The following is an 18,534-nucleotide window of genomic DNA, read 5'->3' as shown; positions in this document are numbered from 1 at the left end:
TTACAACTTTTGGGTTAATGCATATTGCGGATTGTAAATTCTACGTGAAATTCAGATTCTTAAAAATCTGCCTGTCACAGAGACAGGGGACTAGAAGGGGGGTGGCGGGAGATATACTGGGAACATCGGTGGTGGAGAAGGCACTGATGGAGGGGTGGGTACTCGATAATTGTATGACTGAAACATAACCATAAAAGTTTGTAAATCTGTGAAAACAAATAAATAAACTATCTAAATCAAACATAAAAAGGGTGGGATAATATATGAATCAAAATTAGTCTTTTATTTTTTTAACTTCAGTGAATCACCTAGTCAAGCACTGCTCCAAGTACTGCTTTTTGCTTTTTTATTGTTTTTGCTTTTGATTTTTTGTTTTAGTTTGGATGTTCTTCTCTTTGGAGATCATTTTTTACTGGAAAATAAACAAAGAAGGAAGCAGGTGTAATCTGCTGCAGACTTGGAGGAAGTACTCTTTTTATACAATATATTTCATCATTTATTTATTATTTGTTTTAGGGACACACCCAACAGTGCTCAGGGCTTACTCCTGGCACTATGCTCAAATATCACTGCTGGTGGGGCTTGGAAAAATCATATTTGATGCTGGCAACCAATCCAACCAATCCCAGGTTGACTGCATGCAAGGCAAGTGCCTTACCTGCTGTTCTATTGCTCTGGCCCTAATTTCATCATTTATTAAGAAGTAAAATTCAGGCTGAGAATTTAACTTAGTTGTAAAAAAAAGCTAAATAGACAGTAAATTTAAGTCTGAAATTTGTAAGCAGCTCTTGAAACAGGATAAAGGAAAGCATTTTTTTCCCATCTGTGTAAGTTTACTCACATTGTATTGAAAAGTACAATAACAGAGCAGTATTAGTCTGGAAAGTGAAATTGCATCAGTTCTATTAGGATTATCAAATCTTTTAGAACATCTACCATATGTTAAGTAATCAGCAACAGAGAAGTAGTCATGCTCCTTACTCTTCAGGAGCTTTTATGTGCCACAGAGTTGCCCAGTTAGAGACTTTACAAGACAAAGTTAAGATTTCCCTGGAAAATGGCTTCTTTGTATCACAAGCATTGCATTTTAAGTAGCACCTGCTTCTATCAAAATGTTGTGGGGTAACATGTGTATCCTAGTATTGTAAGCAGTTTATTTGACCCCTCCTTTGCTAGGAGGGATCTCAGAACTACTGTGTCTCCTGCTTCTTTCTTGAAAATTGTTCTCATGTATTATAGCTGTTTTTTAATACTCCTTTTCCTTCTTCATATCTATTTTGGTGTGTTGTTCTCAAAGATGTTACTAGTGATTGCTCTGCTGTTTATCCTGTTCTTTGGTCTAGCTGGAATACCCATTCAAAGTTAGTTCCTTTCTATATTGTTTACCCATCAGTAGTTCCAAGTTTCTTTCTTTGTGCCACTTACTCCAATTTGTTATCACTTTAGACACATTTTATGTCATCATGACTCTAAATTCTTGCAGGTATCCATTTTCATTTTCCCCACAAACATTTTCATTAAAATTATATAAATGCATACGACTTTAAAATAATAATATTTTTTGTAACTTTATCACTCACTCACACTTGTGCGTGTATAAAGGTTTAGCAATTTGAGGGTTGGGTATAACCCAAAGAAGAACTTCTCAGGTTTCTAGTTTTATTTTTCTGAAACATTTCACTTCAAATAGAGTTTTAATTGTATTGGCTCTAAGTGAATGTAAACCAAGTTAGTATTGAACTGGCAGATGGAAAAATCCTTATCATTGAACAATGAAACAACTTGGATTCTTTTTTCCCCCTTTTGCCATCTGGTAACTGTGTTTCTATTTGAAACATTAACCATTCAGGAAAGAGTTGTTTTCTGTATCCAATAGTCAGAAGCTTTCTCTGAAGACTGGTGCTTATCTTTTCAGGAAAAAAAAAAGATAAAACGCTACAAATACAAATGGAGCCCTGAACTAATATTTGACAGCCACATAAAAGCTTAAGAAAATGCAGAATACAAAGTGAGTCTAAGGAGATGCCATTTCCAATTTATTTTCATAATCTAATTCTGTATTGCTTGTAAAGGTTAATCTAAATTCAGCAGAACAAAGCCTGTCCACTGTTTACTTGTTATAGGCACTGCTACATTATTCTAAATGCAACAAAATGAACATAACTCTTGTTCACAATCTATAACTATTTTTCCCTGTGTTGTAGCAGATATGACTTTTTAATGCAACCCTCATATTATCTGTAGTCATAGGATGTCTGTAATGGTAAAATGCTTCTAATAAAACATTATGATGGGGTTTGGGTCATTCCTGTCAGTGCTTGGGGCTTACTCCTGGCTATCTGTGCTCAGGGATCATTCCTGGTGGGACTCAAGGGACTGGACAGAATGCCAGAAATTAAACCTGGGTAGGCTATGTGCAAAGCAAGTCTTTACCAACTATGCTGCCTCTCTGGCCCTTCTATGAAAGCATCTTTAAGTTATTACATTAATTGACAGTTATTCAAATAACTTCGAGGGTCAACATTTTCTGGAGGTTCAGCAATATTCCCAACATCTACTAGTAAGAAATGAAAGCCAAAGACACTATCACTATATCATTGTCATCCTATTCCTCATTGATTTGCTTGAGCAGGCACCAGTAACGTCTCCATCATAAGACTTGCTACTGTTTTTGGCATATCGAATACACCATGCGTAGCTTGCCAGGCTCTGCCATGCAAGCGAGATACTCTCGGTAGCTTGCCAGGCTCTCAGAGAAGGATGGAGGAATCGAATCCGGGTCGGCTGTGTGCAAGGCAACCGCCCTACCCACGGTACTCTCGCTCCAGCCTCCAAAGACACTAAAATCATTGAAATAATTAAGTTGCCATTAGTCTAAGTAAATATCTATGTAACAACAAAACTTCTGTTTCTAAGAGTTAGTTACAATATATAATAGCAATGGCTTTCAGATTTCTGTTCTTATTATGTATAAACAATTTTGTTCTTTTTATGGGACAGTCTGGTATAAACAGTACACAGATAATTAAAGTGGTAATTTTATTTTCTTTCCAGTCAAGTTTGTAATGTAAGTATCTTTTAGCATGTGGGATATTTGCAGCCACTTTTTCAGACTGGCTTACCTTTGGATAGACTTTGGATACTAATTGCAGTTTTCCATTGTAGATCTACCACCAATGCCTTAGTTTGCAATGTAGATTTTTTTCCAGAGGTTTATTCTCAACTGATAGTTGAGACAATCTGTAATAATCTATTCTTTAGTTTTAAATATCATTTGTTCACTGCACAATTAGTTTTTGATTGATAACCTTATGTGAATGACAGCCTTCATTAGGTTAAAGTTAAGTCCATGAACATATATACACACATATATATATACATAATATATAGTATAGTGCATATGCATATATGTGTATATATATATATATAGTAAAGACTTTATCTTTCCACTTAAAGCCTGGTCTACTTGGCTATTAAGGTGAGACTTTTCTCTTTCTCTCTTGGTCTCAGATGTTTTGGGAGAGACTTGATCAGCTGAATAGTGCAATAGGCAGAGATAAGCCTCAGAAGATATACAGGAAACCTCCCAGGGAACCCAAGTTCCTTCACTGTCCTCCAAATATACTCTACACATGACAGCTTTGATTGTGGTAAATCTGAAAACTTGTCCAGGAGAACTGATGTCTAATTCTTTCTATTTCTTACTACACAGTTGCACCTGTACATGACTCATCTCTCTGGGTTCCACCTTTCTCCTTCATGGCTTCCGCTTACTTAGCTCCTATTTTTATGGATTCTTCTTCCTTAAAGTACATTTTTTACTTCCATCTTCACTGAATTTTAGTCCTTTTTCATCATGCATTCACTTCTGTGACAGGGACTGTGACACTAGATCCTTGCTTTTCCACATCAAGGCTGGATCTCATGTGCTGTGTCATATGAGGCCCCCTTCAGAGTCATTGGTCTTCAGGGTCCTTGAGTTAAATATTCACCATATACAATAAAGTTATTTGGTTTTCATGCAATTTACTCCAGCACCAGTAATTCAGATTGATGATTATCTCATCTCTGAAAAGCATCTGATTTTTGTTTTAATCAAATTGGAACAAAAACTAAAGAGAGCTAAATATTGGCCATGCTAAGAATCAAAGTTTTTCCCTAAATCAAACTCTCTGGCTTTTATCACTATCGTATGACAGAGGTCTGGCTATAGGGTTACATTATTAAAGGCTCAAGACCTGAGGGAAGTTGGCACTGGTTGTGGGATTTGTGTTGGAACATTGTATTATGGAAATATTTGCGAACCAGAGTATTAAAATTGAAAATAAAAATTGGGGTGGAGAAAAGAAGGTGTCTACTGAGATTAAGAAATATAACAATTGTCTCAGAAGGGCTCGTAACCATGGCTGATATTCTGAGATTTGGCGGTGTGAGGGCAGGGGGGAGAATAGCATTTTCATCAGTAGGTACCTTCCGGAATACACAATTTCCTTCTAGAGCAATGGAGTCAAGCAGATCTATCCTATTACACAGAATTTCTTGGTGGATTGAAGATGAGAAGCAAAACTCTATTTTAAACTTCAAAGCACTCTGGACATGGAATTTTAGGACTTGGTGCTTTTGCCCCAGTTCTGGAACTTACTGACCTTTAAATTATGGACATTGTCTAACCTTTCACTTTATTCTTCTCTACTTCAATCATCTTTAAAACTGAGTCAATATGAGTTTTAAAAGGACAGTATCTCAGACTAGAAAGATTAGATTGCTTTGAATAAGGATTTGGTATTTGATAAGAATTGCATATATTAATAGATTATTTCTTAGTTCTAAAAAAAAAGACTATCTGGGGACTTAAAAAAAAAGACAAAAATAAAACTTTTATTTCCCCATGTCTATCTGTGTTCAGGGTTTATCCCTAGCTTTATACTAAGGGATCATTCCTGACAGGGGTTGGGGGGATCGTATAAGTTACTGGGGATCAAACTTTGGTCAGCCACATGCAAGATAAATGCCCTATCTGCAGTACTATGATCGTATTGAAAATTTAAGAAAGCCTCTTAATTGATGAAATATTACACACAGAAAGGTGCAGAAATAATATGTGAATTCTCTCAAAGAAGAACTTGCTGTCTAACCGCTACCCTACTCATGAAATAAGAGACTGCCAGCATTCTAGTATTCCTACTCTTGTCTTCTACTAATTATCAAACAGTCCCTCCTGCCCAAGGAATTACCATTTCCGACTTCTTTCATGATAGGTTTCCCTCCTTATAAAAAACAAGCTTACTATAAATGAAGTTGTATATAATGTATGCTTTTGTGTCTGGCTCCTTTTGTTGAGTTATCTTATGAGCTCTGCTGCTGTTATTTCATGTTGCTGTAGTGTTTCATTTTTATGACTGCAGTGTGTTTCATGACTTTACATTTTATTTTTTTACAGTTGATTGGTATTTGGGATTTGCTAATGAATAAGATTGGTATGAATGTCTTGTTAATATTTGCCTATGTTGAGATGCTGGATTCCTAGGTTTGAGGTCTTGGACCAGTGTAGTTTATGCCAAGCAGATATCTAAAATTGTTTTCCATTTCTGTCAGTACTATGTAGATGCTTAATTTTTCTAAGGCTTTCCATACCTAGGTATTTCAGTCATTTGAATTATGATAATTTCATAGGACTATGTCCTAAATTATCTTTGGTTACTAATGTGGTTAAAATCCTTATCTTTATTTATAGGACATTTGGATAATCTTTTTGTTACATTCTTCTTTTAAAAAAATTATTGAATATCCATGATGGACCATTACAAAGCTGTTCGTGATTGGTTTTCAGTTATACAATGATCCAACACCTCATTGGATTCCTTTACTTGTGTACACTAATAATTCTGCCCTTTTTGGTATATTCTTATTCCCAATCTCTTGTGCATCTTTTCTTTTAAATTCTGGTTTTTCCTTATTGATTGCTTTGATTTATTTGTTGTCCACTAAAGCTCATTATTCAATATATATGTGTCTCTATTTTCTCCCAGCTTATGTCTTGACTTTACACAATTAACATAGATTTTATTTTATCAAAATGTATTAATTCTGATGAAAAATCTGCATAATCACCTATAGTCACTGTAGAACCTTTATTCCTTCTGTTCTTTAATCTCTAGCTCAATTTTTCCAGTGCCAGCATTGGCCTTTGAGTCCCCCTGATTTTCTTCATTCTGTTCCTGTGTTCCTTTCTGTTTTCATGAGGTCTTTTCCTTCTCACACAGGTGATGGTCCAAGGAATCATAAATCATGCCAAAGCCCTTGCCATCACCAAAATGAGTTCAGAATCCAAACCAATAATGACATCTGGGGTGGTCTTGTCCAGTTCGGCAAGTTTCTCTTGAATTTCTATACTGTGGCCTTCCCAGGTGAAGGACATTGATGAATATTTGCTTTTGCTGAAGGAGTCATTTGGTCATGAACTTCCTGGTCTGGATGGATAGTGACTGTTGTTCATGATGGTGGTACAATTTTAGGCTTGACTTTTCACTTTATTAAACTTCCTTTTATAAAAAGTTTATAGTTTAGGGGCTGGAATGATAACACAGCAGGTAGGGCATTTGCCTTGCACGCGGCCTACCTGGGTTCAATTCCCAGCATCACATATGGTCTCCAGAGCACTGCCAGGAATGACTCCTGAGTGCAAAACCAGGAGTAACACCTGAGAATCGCAGGGTGTGACCAAAAAAGCAAAACAAACAAACAAACAAATAAATGGCATGGACCAAGATTCCATTGTAGTTCTTTAAAAAAAAGTTTATAGTTTAAATAGTTTAATATTTGTCATTGGTTATTTCTCTATGTCCTCTGGGGCATATGTATATATATTTTTATTTTGTGTTCTCTGTTTAGGATATATATATGGGGGCATATATACATATACACACATATATACACATATATACATATATATGTTTGTGTATATATGCATATATATACATATATATATGTATAGGTGGCCCCTCCAGTCAATGCTCAGGGAATCTGAAAATCACTGCCTGTGGTACTCAGTCAATCACTCCATATGGTTCAATGTTTAAATCTGGCTATGAGAAACTGCATAGGTTCAATAGTGCTGGGGCACCAAAACCAGCCTGACTGTGATTTGGGTCTCACTGACCACACTTAATGGTACTAAGATGTCATGCATGGCAGAAATGGGAATTAGGGCATTCCTTACACATACAAGCCATGTCCTTCAGCTATCTCTCCTACCCCAGAAGATCTTTAAAAAATTTGAATCACCATGAATTACAGAATTACAAAGTTACTCGTGATGGACTTGGGTTGTTTCCAGATTTGTTCATGCTGTCCCTGTTCTGTACAGTCCACATTTCCCCCAATTTACATCAAATTTCTCATGAAAATGCTTGAGATTTTTAGATGTGATTTGAAAAACTTTTTAATAGTCTCACTTCTAAGGAGATTAGGACAAGAACATTCTCCAACATTCTTAAAGAGAAGAGATGAGTTTAAATAGATATATGGACTGATTTTATCCCAGATTCAGGTCTTTGCTTTTCAAGATTCCTCCACTATTTTCTCAGTTCCCTCTCATGCCCATCATCACTCTCAGCACCTGAGTGCAATCTACAATGACATCTCTCCTTCTTGACAGTGAAGAGTACAACAGAAGGAGGAGGCTTTACCGAGACTTCTTCCAGATGTTATAGCATGACTTGAGAGGCATTGTCAAAACACAAGGATGCATCTCCACCGTGTCGAGCAGAGTAGAATTTCCCTGTTTTTTGGCATCTTTTGTTTTGTGAGAATCTATCCACTAGCTAATGCATAACCATGGCAAAGGTTACATTATTTACAAATAATCAAATCAAGGGATAGTCATTCTTCAAGTGCTACTACTCTACTTTTTAAACCAAACATTGTTAAGAGTTTGGCTTAGCAGTGAAAATCTGTTGAGAATAGGCCATCAGTGGCCTGCACTGAGGCCTTGCGTACTTATGCCACAGGCAGCCCATCATTTCTGTCATTCTCTCTGTTCCTGCTATGATGTCTCAATGCTAATATTTTGTTTTTCTGAATAGTGGCATTTTGTTGTTTGAAGATTGTAGGTCAAAATTACAAACACAATTTTTTGTTTTGCTTTCTGGAGTTGAGTACAAAAAGGGAAAAAGGATACAAGAAGCAAGGAGTTTTTGAGTCTGCCAGAGGCTAGAGACAGATATGATTTACATCTTTCGAAAACTCTGTTTTCATGTCTCTGTAGAGTGCGGTTTTGGAAGGGCACGCTAATAAAGGCACAATCAAGAATGATAGGAAAAGGTCAACTAGTGCTTCTTAACTAGTTTTTAAAAACTTCTGGTTCTATAGTTGTGTGGGTTTGTGCACAGACATAATTGTTAAGCATTCACTCTATAACTTAGTAAAAAATCTGCTTTTCCTCTGGTATTGGCCTTTTCAAATGTCAGTAACTTTGCTAATTTCAAACCAATTATTTTCACAACTTTCGGTGCATTCTCACTGGTCACATATATCTCCATAACAGGCTATAATAAATATCATACATACATATAAGTATACATTTACTTATTATTTTCATTTCTGGGGATAATAACACTGTTCTCAGTACTTTAAGCTAGTTTAATCCAGTGTATGTAAGAATGGTTAGCATTAAATGTATTTGAAAAAAATAGATACGACAGAGAGCCTGACCTTACAAAGTTTTTAAATCATAGAATATGTTTGCTGATCAAAGGATTAGCTAAGGTCTATAGTAGTTTTACTTCCAGTGTTCTAAAAATACTATTTAGGATTTGAAGTGATAAATCTCTCACTTCTGATGCTGTAGAGCCATGTTCAGAGTAACTTTGTGATATAATAAAGAGATGGTCTTTGATTTTAAGGTATGCACAAGCCAATAAAATACATTTTCTCACTTTGTATAGATTCAAAATTGTGAGTAAACTTAGAGCAGGTGTGTATTATTTGTAGTCATCTTCTATTTAAACTCACTGATTTAATTTTAGCTTTTCCTTTTAGATCTTCTCACAATTGAAATGGCATTGCTTCCAGGGATTTAAATACTGTCTTTCTTAAGCAGTTTTTCTTGTTGTTTCAGATTAGGAGTGATGTATTCCTGCTACTTACTAGTCTTTTATAAAAAGAATTCAAAATGCTTGAATTTGCTTCTGTTGAGTTCTGCCCTAAGTATAATAGCTTCCTCCATGAAGTAAATACATAAGGTCATTAACAAAGTTTTAGACCTGTCTGTGACTTTAGATGTCAATATAGCACTGTAGCACTGTTTTCCCATAGTTCATCGATTTGCTTGAGAGGGCACCAGTAATGTTTCCATTGTGATACTTGTTACTGTTTTTGGCATATTGAATATGCCAGATGTAGCTTGCCAGGCTCTGCCGTGTGGTCAGGATACTCTCAGTAGCTTGCTGGGCTCTCCGAGAAGGACAGAGGAATTGAATTCGGTTCGGCCGCATGAAAGGCAAAAGCCCTACCTGCTGTGCTATCTTTCCAGGCTCACACTAAATTAAAAAAATAGATAAAATGTTTATAGATGGCAATATATAAAATTAAATTTATGCATTATTTTGTCAAAGTATGATTTTATTTTCCCTCTTTTCAAGATTAAAAACTATATGTAATTCACTTAATTTATATATATGTTTTTGGAATGTAAAGAATCCTGCATCTGTATAATCATGTGTTATATACTTAGATATTCAAATATTTCTGCATATCTACCTAAATTTTGATCCCAATATTTATAGACATAAATATGGATATATAGTTATAGATAAAATATGGATATATACTTACAGATATAGATATGGATATATATTTATAGAAATAAATATAAGACATCTTTATATCTATATAAATAGAGATTGGCAAGTTACCCGTGGCGTATTCGATATGACAAAAATAGTAACAACAATGGGCCTCATTGACCAGACATTGAAAGAGCTCCCAATATGGCAACGTTAAAAAGGATGAGCAAGGAGAGGCTGATAAAATCTCAGGGATGAACTAGACTGTCAGAATGAAAAAGTACTAAAATGACTGTACTTTCAATGCACATACGCTGGTGTTGGAAGCATTCATTGAGGACCTGATGGTGTAAGCACAAGAAGATCAAGTACAATATCATTGGTCTGACCAAAACGATAAGGCATAGAACACATCATGACATTTTTGACATTGATGAATAACTGTTCCTCAGAACATGCAACAACAGAGGCGTTGGTGGTGTCATTGTCCTGTCAACATGAACTTGGCCATGAGCATTGATTCATTCGAATGGCTAAATACCCGAATCGGATGATTATGCTTGAATAGATGTGGCTCACTGCTGGCAGTTTCTATCTTCGTCGTCTACGCACACACATCCAACTACAATGAAGAAGAAATTGAGAAGTTCTACATGGAGCTAGAAAAGTTCTATAAAGAAGACAACACCTTCTACGAGATCACTGTCGGTGATTTTAATGCCAAGATACGACCAAGAAGGTCTCCCGGAGAACTCCATATTGGGACCCAAGGACTAGAATGGAATGGACAGGGTGAGAGACTGTCTGAGTTCATCATGTCGACCAAGACCATCCATGGTAACTCACAGTTCCAGAAGGCCGAATCTAAATGTTGGACATGGGATTCTCCTGCTGGACAGTTCCACAACTAAATTGACCACATCATATTCAATTGAAGGTTTTTCCTGACCAATGTTGCTGTTGTCCCAAAATTCCAAACGGGATCGAACCACCGTCTTCTTTATGCAAAATTCTACTTGACATAGTGGGGAGAAAGGTCTTCAAAGTTTAAGTTTAAGAAGAGAACTCCCAGAATAACCACCAACTGGGAGCTTGCAATAGCGGCAAAGTGGGAAGATACCATCGTTGACAACATTGAGGAGATATATGATCGACTGGTTCAGCACCTTCATGACTGCATGAGGAGTGGGAAAGCCACAAACAGACGCCTGTCTTTGTAAACTCTCGAGCTCATTTGCCAATGTGTTTGGCACGAGCCTCAGGCAATCACAAGCTAACAGTCCGAGCTTGCAAAGCTTTGCAGAGAAGCAATAAAGGAAGACCTGAATGAGAGAAGAGCAGCAGTGTTGGCCGATGCGGCAGAAGCCAGGAAAAGTATTTGCAATGGTCACCTGTCATTTGCCAACTACAAGACCAAGATGACTTCCCTCTGATATCCTGATGGATCTATCACATCTTCCAGAAGATCAATGGAGAGGATTATTCACGACTTCTACTAAGATGTCTTCAACAGCCATGTCCACCTGCCCATATACCAAATTCCGCAAGATCGTTATGTCGTTCCCAATGTCCTCCCTTCAGAAATCTGACACGCCATTTCTTTGGTAAAGATGCGCACAGCACCCGGTCCAGACAAGGTCACACCCGAACACCTGAAAAATCTGCCTCCAGTACTTGTCAATACACTGGCTCGGCTCTTCACATGCTACCTGTCCATATGCAAGGTTCCATCTCAGTGGAAAACCAGCAGGACCATTCTATTGTACAAGAAAAGAGACATCCATGACATCGGCAACTATCAACCAATCTGCCTGTTGTCCGTCATCTACAAGTTGTTCACTCGAGTCATCCTGAATAGAATAGGCAGAACATTAGACGAAGGACAACCATGCGAGCAAGCCGGGTTCAGAGAAGGATTCAGCACGATTGACCATATCCACACAGTGACCAAGCTCACTGAAGTTTCGTGAGAGTTAATTATGCTGCTCTGTCTAACATTCATAGATTTTAAGAAGGTCTTTGATTCTGTTGATGTTGTTGATCTTTGACCGATGAAGCGGTCATCGAAGCCCTAGACAAACAGGGTGTTCAAACTCAGTACATCAAGATCCTCTGAGAGCTGTATTACGAATACACCACCAGGATCTCACCATTCTACAGGGAAGTGATCATTGATGTAAAGAGAGGGGTGCAGCAGGGTGATACCATTTCACCAACACTCTTCAGTGTCACCCTCGAGAACATCATGCGATGACTGGAATGGGAAGGACTAGGAGTGAAGATAGATGGTCAGCAATTACACCACCTCTGCTTCGTTGATGACATTGTTCTCATAACACCAAACATTAGCTAAGCAGCACAAATGCTGGCCGACTTCGATCACGAGTGTGGAAAGGTCGGACTGCAGCTGAATCTCAACAAGACGATGTTCATGAAAAACGAACTCGTCCCTGAAGCGGACCTTTCCACACTCGTGATCGAAGTCGGCCAGCATTTGTGCTGCTTGGCTAATGTTTGGTGTTATGAGAACAATGTCATCAGCGAAGCAGAGGTGGTGTAATTGCTGACCATCTATCTTCACTCCTAGTCCTTCCCATTCCAGTCATCGCATGATGTTCTCGAGGGTGGCACTGAAGAGTGTTGGTGAAATGGTATCACCCTGCTGCACCCCTCTCAATGGAATGAACATCTCCAAATGCAGCAGCTATGTGTACCTGGGTCGAGAAATCAACATGAGGAATGACTTGGTACCAGAACTGCGCAGGAGGAAGAGAGCAGCATGGAACGCCTTCAAAAATGTCAAAGAAGTGGTTAAGAGGATGACAAACCTCCGGCTCCGGGCACATCTTTTCGACTCCACCATTCTTCCTGCACTAACATATGCCTTAGAGACCTGGGCCCTAGGAAAACAGGTTGAGATAGCTATATGCTTATCCCAAAGAGGCATGAAAAGAGCTGTGCTGAGAGTATCAGGTTTCACTCAAAGGAGAGAAGGATTCCGGAGTTCTGACCTCCGTCCATGATCAAGAATCAGGGACGCTCTCTGTTTTCCATGGCATCAAAAATCAGATGTGCTGGTGCCTGTCGTGTGAATCGATGAACAATGGGATGGCAGTGATACAGTGATAGACTGCCTAATAAATAAAGTATTCAATGACTATTTTGTAAGTGAATGAAATGCAAAAGGTCTGTATTGTTTTGTAATCAGCTATTGGATGGAATATATTAATGTGAATGAAATCTAAGTATTGATAAGTATAAAGAAATTTTCAAGATAATTTTGAAAACTATTTCCTATTATTAACTTGGCAAAATAAATTTGAAAGAGATAGGAAACATGAGCCCAGTGTTCGCTTTTCCCATAAATGAAATATATGAATAAATGAAAAATAAATTTATCAGGATGCTGTAGCTTGGGGAAAGAGAAGGGAGCACTTATATTAAGGTTCTAGGTTAGACATTTTTTATAAATCACAATTGTTTGGTAACCAGGAAAACTATTATGTACTTGGCATCACTTTCATCCTAATAGGACAATGGAAAGAGTTGAAAAATTATAAAGTATAAATTTAAAGTTTAATGAATACATCCTCTTAAATATGGCACATCAAAATTCTTGCAAAAATATAAGAATTCAGTTGAATTTTCCCCTAGGAGTCAGTACTTTTCCTGCTAGATCAATTCTTTATAGATTTTTGCTTAAGTGAACAACACTATTTTTAATATCACTGTCATTGTCACTGTCATCCTGTTGCTCATCGATTTGCTTGAGCAGGCACCAGTAACGTCTCCATTGTGAGACTTGTTGTTACTATTTCTGGCATATTGATTACACCACGGCTCTGCGGGCGGGTGAGATACTCTCAGTAACTTGCCGGGCTCTCTGAGAGGAGGGGAGGAATTGAACCCAGGTCTGCCACGTGCAAGGCAAATGTCTTACCAGCTGTGCTATCACTACGGCCCTTACTATTTTTAATAATAAACTTTTAATATTTTTTGTTCAGTTTTAGTTTAAAGGCCACACTCAGATGTGCTCAGGGATTACTCCTTACTTTGCACTCAGGAGTCACTCCTTTTGCTATTGGGGGAACATACATGGTGCTGGGGATAGAAATGGGTTAGCTGCATGCAAGACAAGTAATCCATTTTTTTTTGCAATCTTTTATGCTTCAGTGGAGAGTGTTATTAAAAATTTCTCCAATAAAATGGTCCCCAGCTGTGACCTCTGGGACAATCTCTGGAGTGGGTTGTGCCAAGTCCCTGCCCTGGTGGATTCCAGGCAGCCACCTTTACACCTCAACAGCTGCCACCACACGTATGGCCAGACTCCACCACCTCATAACTGACCTTCAACAGTGAGGCCAAACAGCTGAAAATTTCTGGTATTTTGTTTTTCCCCTCCTTGGTCGAATATTCTAGGCCTTCTCACAGTGTCAGTGAGTGACTCCTCACCCCCATACTATTGGAAGCCCTGGAAGCCACAACCATATTCCAGCACCTCCTAGTTAAATACTTTGGATTCTCCGGAGCTTGGGCTGTGTGACATCTCCAAACCCTGCAATACTAGTATCTCAGAAGGAGGAGTGCACCAGATTGGGTGAAACTGTAAGGTAGAGGCAAACTAAACTCTATAAACAACAATATTAGCACAGAAACGTAAACTAGCACCAACAGGCTAGTAAACCCTCAGCAAGGACTTATTGTCTTCATGATGGGGAGATACAATTTCTCGAATTTTCTTTTACTGACAGAGTGTTTGATAATTTCATCAGCCTTTTAGTGGTGACAAGCAATATGAAATAAATTCCTTTGGGCCCACTGTAGGGACAGGCTTGAAGAGTGATTGGAAAAATGGGGACAGTGGTGGAGGGAAGGTCACAGTGGTGGTGGGAGTGGGGTTGGAATATTGAATGCCTGTACAAATGCACCAGATATAACCTGTAAAGTATGATACTTAAATAAAGTGGAGAAAAGAGCATTATACTGATTTATATGTTTCTTCAATAAATGCTTATAAAATGTCTAGTAAGTGATAGACTGGTGCTACGACCTGCTAAAATAAATTCTGGTTCCTGCTTCCTTAAGAAGATAGAATAGGGAATACTGGGGAAACACTTTCTAATGTACCCTGGGAATATGGCACATGGATGGAAAGTTGTTGTGTATGTATATCATAAAACATGATATAGAATGTGCACAGTTTAAGTTATGATAAAAGGTTGAGACTAAAGCTCTAAGGAAAATATGGCAAATTGGATATTTTTGGACAATTGAAGAATTTGGCCTTATTTGCATTAATTTTTATTACATATATATTTTTAATTTTTTATTGAATTATTGTGAGCTATAGTTAGAAAACTTTCATTTTTGAGTTTCAATCATACAATTATCAAACACCCATTCCTCCACCAGTGTACATTTTCCACCACCAATGTCCCCAGAATCCCTCCCCTGCAGCCATTCATCTGCCTCTAAAAGCATTTCACCTACAACAATAAGTGGAGATTGGAATGGAAAGATATTGGAAGTTACAAAATCATTGGGGGCTTTTGTAGTACTTTAGTCAATAGATGATATATAGTTTTTAATGATCTCCGTTGGCATAAGTTGGGATACTTTTCAAGAAAGACTGTATAAATTAGTCACTACAACCATCTTGACCTAGAGAAGTGATTTTGTAGGTATGATCTATGGTAGTGTCAGGTGCATGTAAAGACGAAAGAATGGGGAAATTTGAAAGACTTGTAATTGGATGTGTAAGAACAGAGAAAATAAAACTAATGCCCATATGTCCATTATAAAACAACTTGAATCAAATTAGGATTTTCTACTGGTGGGAGAGGTCGGAGATAGGGTATATGTCTGATAAGGTTTAATGTTCAGAATATAGTAAGGATGAATAAAGTTCAAGGATGAAGAAAAGTCAACCAAGTTAAACTGGGAAGATTTGAAGAAACAGTTGTGTGAAGAAGACAGAGACAAATGGGAGGATAAAAAATGCTCATTACATCTTATTATTAGGGAAATTAAAAGCAAAATGATATAATGCATTACATGTGCAAGGATGGCTATTGTTCAAAGGACAAGAAACACTAAGTGTTGGGTATAAAAAACTAAGGCACGCCAAGGGGCCTGTGCACTCTCGGTCTCTCCAGGCGGCTGTGTCTCACCGCCCGAGTTCGGTGCTCTGGAACCACTGTGTATGGGCTGGATTGGGACAAGGACAGGCAAAGGAAGAATGAGGACCAAGCTGGTTTCTGATTAATTACCATTTAAACAATCTTCCATCTTTCTCATCTCCCGCACTCCCAGCTCAGTCCTCTCTCTCAATCTACTCCAGCCTCTCTGGCTTCTCTCTTCTCTCCTCCAACTTGTCTCTCCCACCTTCCCTCTAGGCTACACCCAGCCAGGTAGCAAAATCAACATAAGAAAGCCCTTCCTGAGGTCAGGGCATTCCAAAGCCCTTCCTGACTCTTAAGGTTTTTTTTCCCTTTCCTTAGTCCAAACACTTATTAACATCTTAATACTAGTTATTTTTGTATGGACATAGCAAGAGATACATTGAAGCTTGCAAGGCAGCTGGCAACATCTTGCCACAGACTGAGACCCCAGCACTCAGGCCAGATTAATCATTCCTCACCCTAGCAGGTTCCAAATCTAGTTATCACTGTTTGGATCATGACAACATTTGTCCATGATCAAGCTCTTAACTTATAGTTAAGCATTAGGCACTTTGGCCAGGCCCATCTCGATGCCAGGGTAGCACACAACTCACCGCTTGCCCTGAGTCCGTCTCGTCCCTCATTGGGACCCTGCTTTTGGGAGTGCTAGGAAGTAAGGGCAGCTGAGGCTTAGGTTGAGAGAACAGATGCCCAGGAGGAAAATATCATGTAGAGTCAAATGACATAAAGTTACAAAAGCATAGCATTTTCTAAGTCTTCCTGTGTCCATACAAAAAGGACATTGCTCTGAATAAACTATGCAAAGGATTCAAGGAGAAGAGAAAAACAGTATTTGTAAATCAACAGAACATTAAGAAAGAAGTTACAAATAAACACAGAAAAGTGGGAGCACTGTAATGGGAGTAACCCAGTAAGCCTAAACTACCTGAGGCTATGTTATCATACAGTTGGAGAGAATAAGGTGAGAAGGAATAACTGATGGAAATGGAAAGTGGCATAGCCACTAGACCATATCACTACCAGTATTCTTTAAATTCTTGAAAGTAGAAGTTCTGTATGATCAACTATCTCATTTTTGGGTTGTTACTGGGAAGATAAATAAGCACCGAATAAAGGAATTTACACATCCCCTAGTTTACTATAGAATTATTTACTATATATAAGAATTTGATTCAACTTAAGTGCACATTTACTGAAGAATTTATAAATTCATCAGTTTATCATGTAAATATAATAAGCACATTGGAAAAATTTAAGCTATAAAGAAAAATGATATCCTGCTATTTGCCACAGCATGCATGGGCCTAGATAAAGCAACTGGAATGAAATCAATTGTAAAATTTTGAACTGTAAGCTCGATTGTGGACTGGAGTGAGAGCACAGTGGGTAGGGCATTTGCCTTCCATGAGGCCAACCCGGTTTGGATTCCTCTGTCCCTCTAGGAGAGCCCGGCAAGCTACTGAGAGTATCCTGCCCGCACAGCAGAGCCTGGCAAGCTACCCGTGGTATATTTGATATGCCAAAAACAGTAACAACAAGTCTCACATTGGAGACATTACTGGTACCCGCTTGAGCAAATTGATAAACAATGGGACGACAGTGCTACAGTGCAGTGCTAAGCTGAATTGTAGTTACTAGAAGGGAAGTTGTTACTAGAAGGTAGGAGATTCACATCCAGACAAAGGGAGAGAACAGATGTTTGATTTTACTGTTATATACCGAAGCCTGTATATAAGGCAGCTGCATTTCAATGGAATAAAACACAACATGTAGAACATAGAACTCTACAAGTCATAAGAAAGAAAGATGATATTTAAATTTCTGGCTTGAGAAATCAATTGATTGGTTGGAAGACCTGCTTACTGAGATAGAAAACACAAGACGAGAAGATTTTGGTGGCAATATTAAACTAAGGTAACATTTGTGTTTGTCATGGAAGAGACTAGAATTTATTCTGTTTCACTTATAGCTCAGTAAATTTTAACAATTCAAAATCCTGGGGATAGAAATAACAGCTACCCAATGTGGTTCCTAAAGATTATGTTTTAACCCACACAGTAAGTAGGTAGAAGAGCATTGTTTTGTAGCACTATTTGTACATATGAAAAGGAATGCTGGCTTACATAGGACTCTCTATTTTTCGCCCCTTTAATAGAATGCCTTTTACGTGATTTTTTATTTCCTGGTCCCTAGTACTGTAATATTGGGACATGTGCTGTTTAGCTGGCAGGTTACCCTGAAGGCTTTCGTTTCTCTGGGGATGATGAATTCTTGGTTGTGTATGTAGGGTTTCTCTAATGTAGGTCAGTGTCTGAACTTCCTTTGATTGTTAATCCATAGTCTTGAACTGATTATGCAACCCACTGAGGACTTGCTAAATATAATGTTTTAAAGTTCAACAGCAAATTTCTGTTCTCATTGTCCTTTAATTTGAAAATGGCTGAACAAATTTCTCTTATTCTTTTTGTGAAGAAAAAATAAGACTCACAAAGAATGTAAAAAATCACCCTATAAGGGAAGTTTTAGACAGTTATCAAATGCCTTAATACAGGAGAAAATTATAAAGA

At 37.9% G+C, this 18,534-nt stretch overlaps 1 pseudogene; it reads right to left on the bottom strand.

The window, feature by feature from the left end:
* Positions 1-6,131: 6,131 nt before the first annotated feature.
* On the bottom strand, positions 6,132-10,119 carry LOC129401954 (40S ribosomal protein S24-like; annotated as a pseudogene).
* Between the last annotated feature and the right edge of the window lie 8,415 nt (positions 10,120-18,534).

This window comes from Sorex araneus, chromosome 1, assembly GCF_027595985.1.
Source record: "Sorex araneus isolate mSorAra2 chromosome 1, mSorAra2.pri, whole genome shotgun sequence".
Lineage (NCBI taxonomy): Eukaryota > Metazoa > Chordata > Mammalia > Eulipotyphla > Soricidae > Sorex > Sorex araneus.
This window is presented reverse-complemented; position numbering and strand designations above follow the sequence as displayed.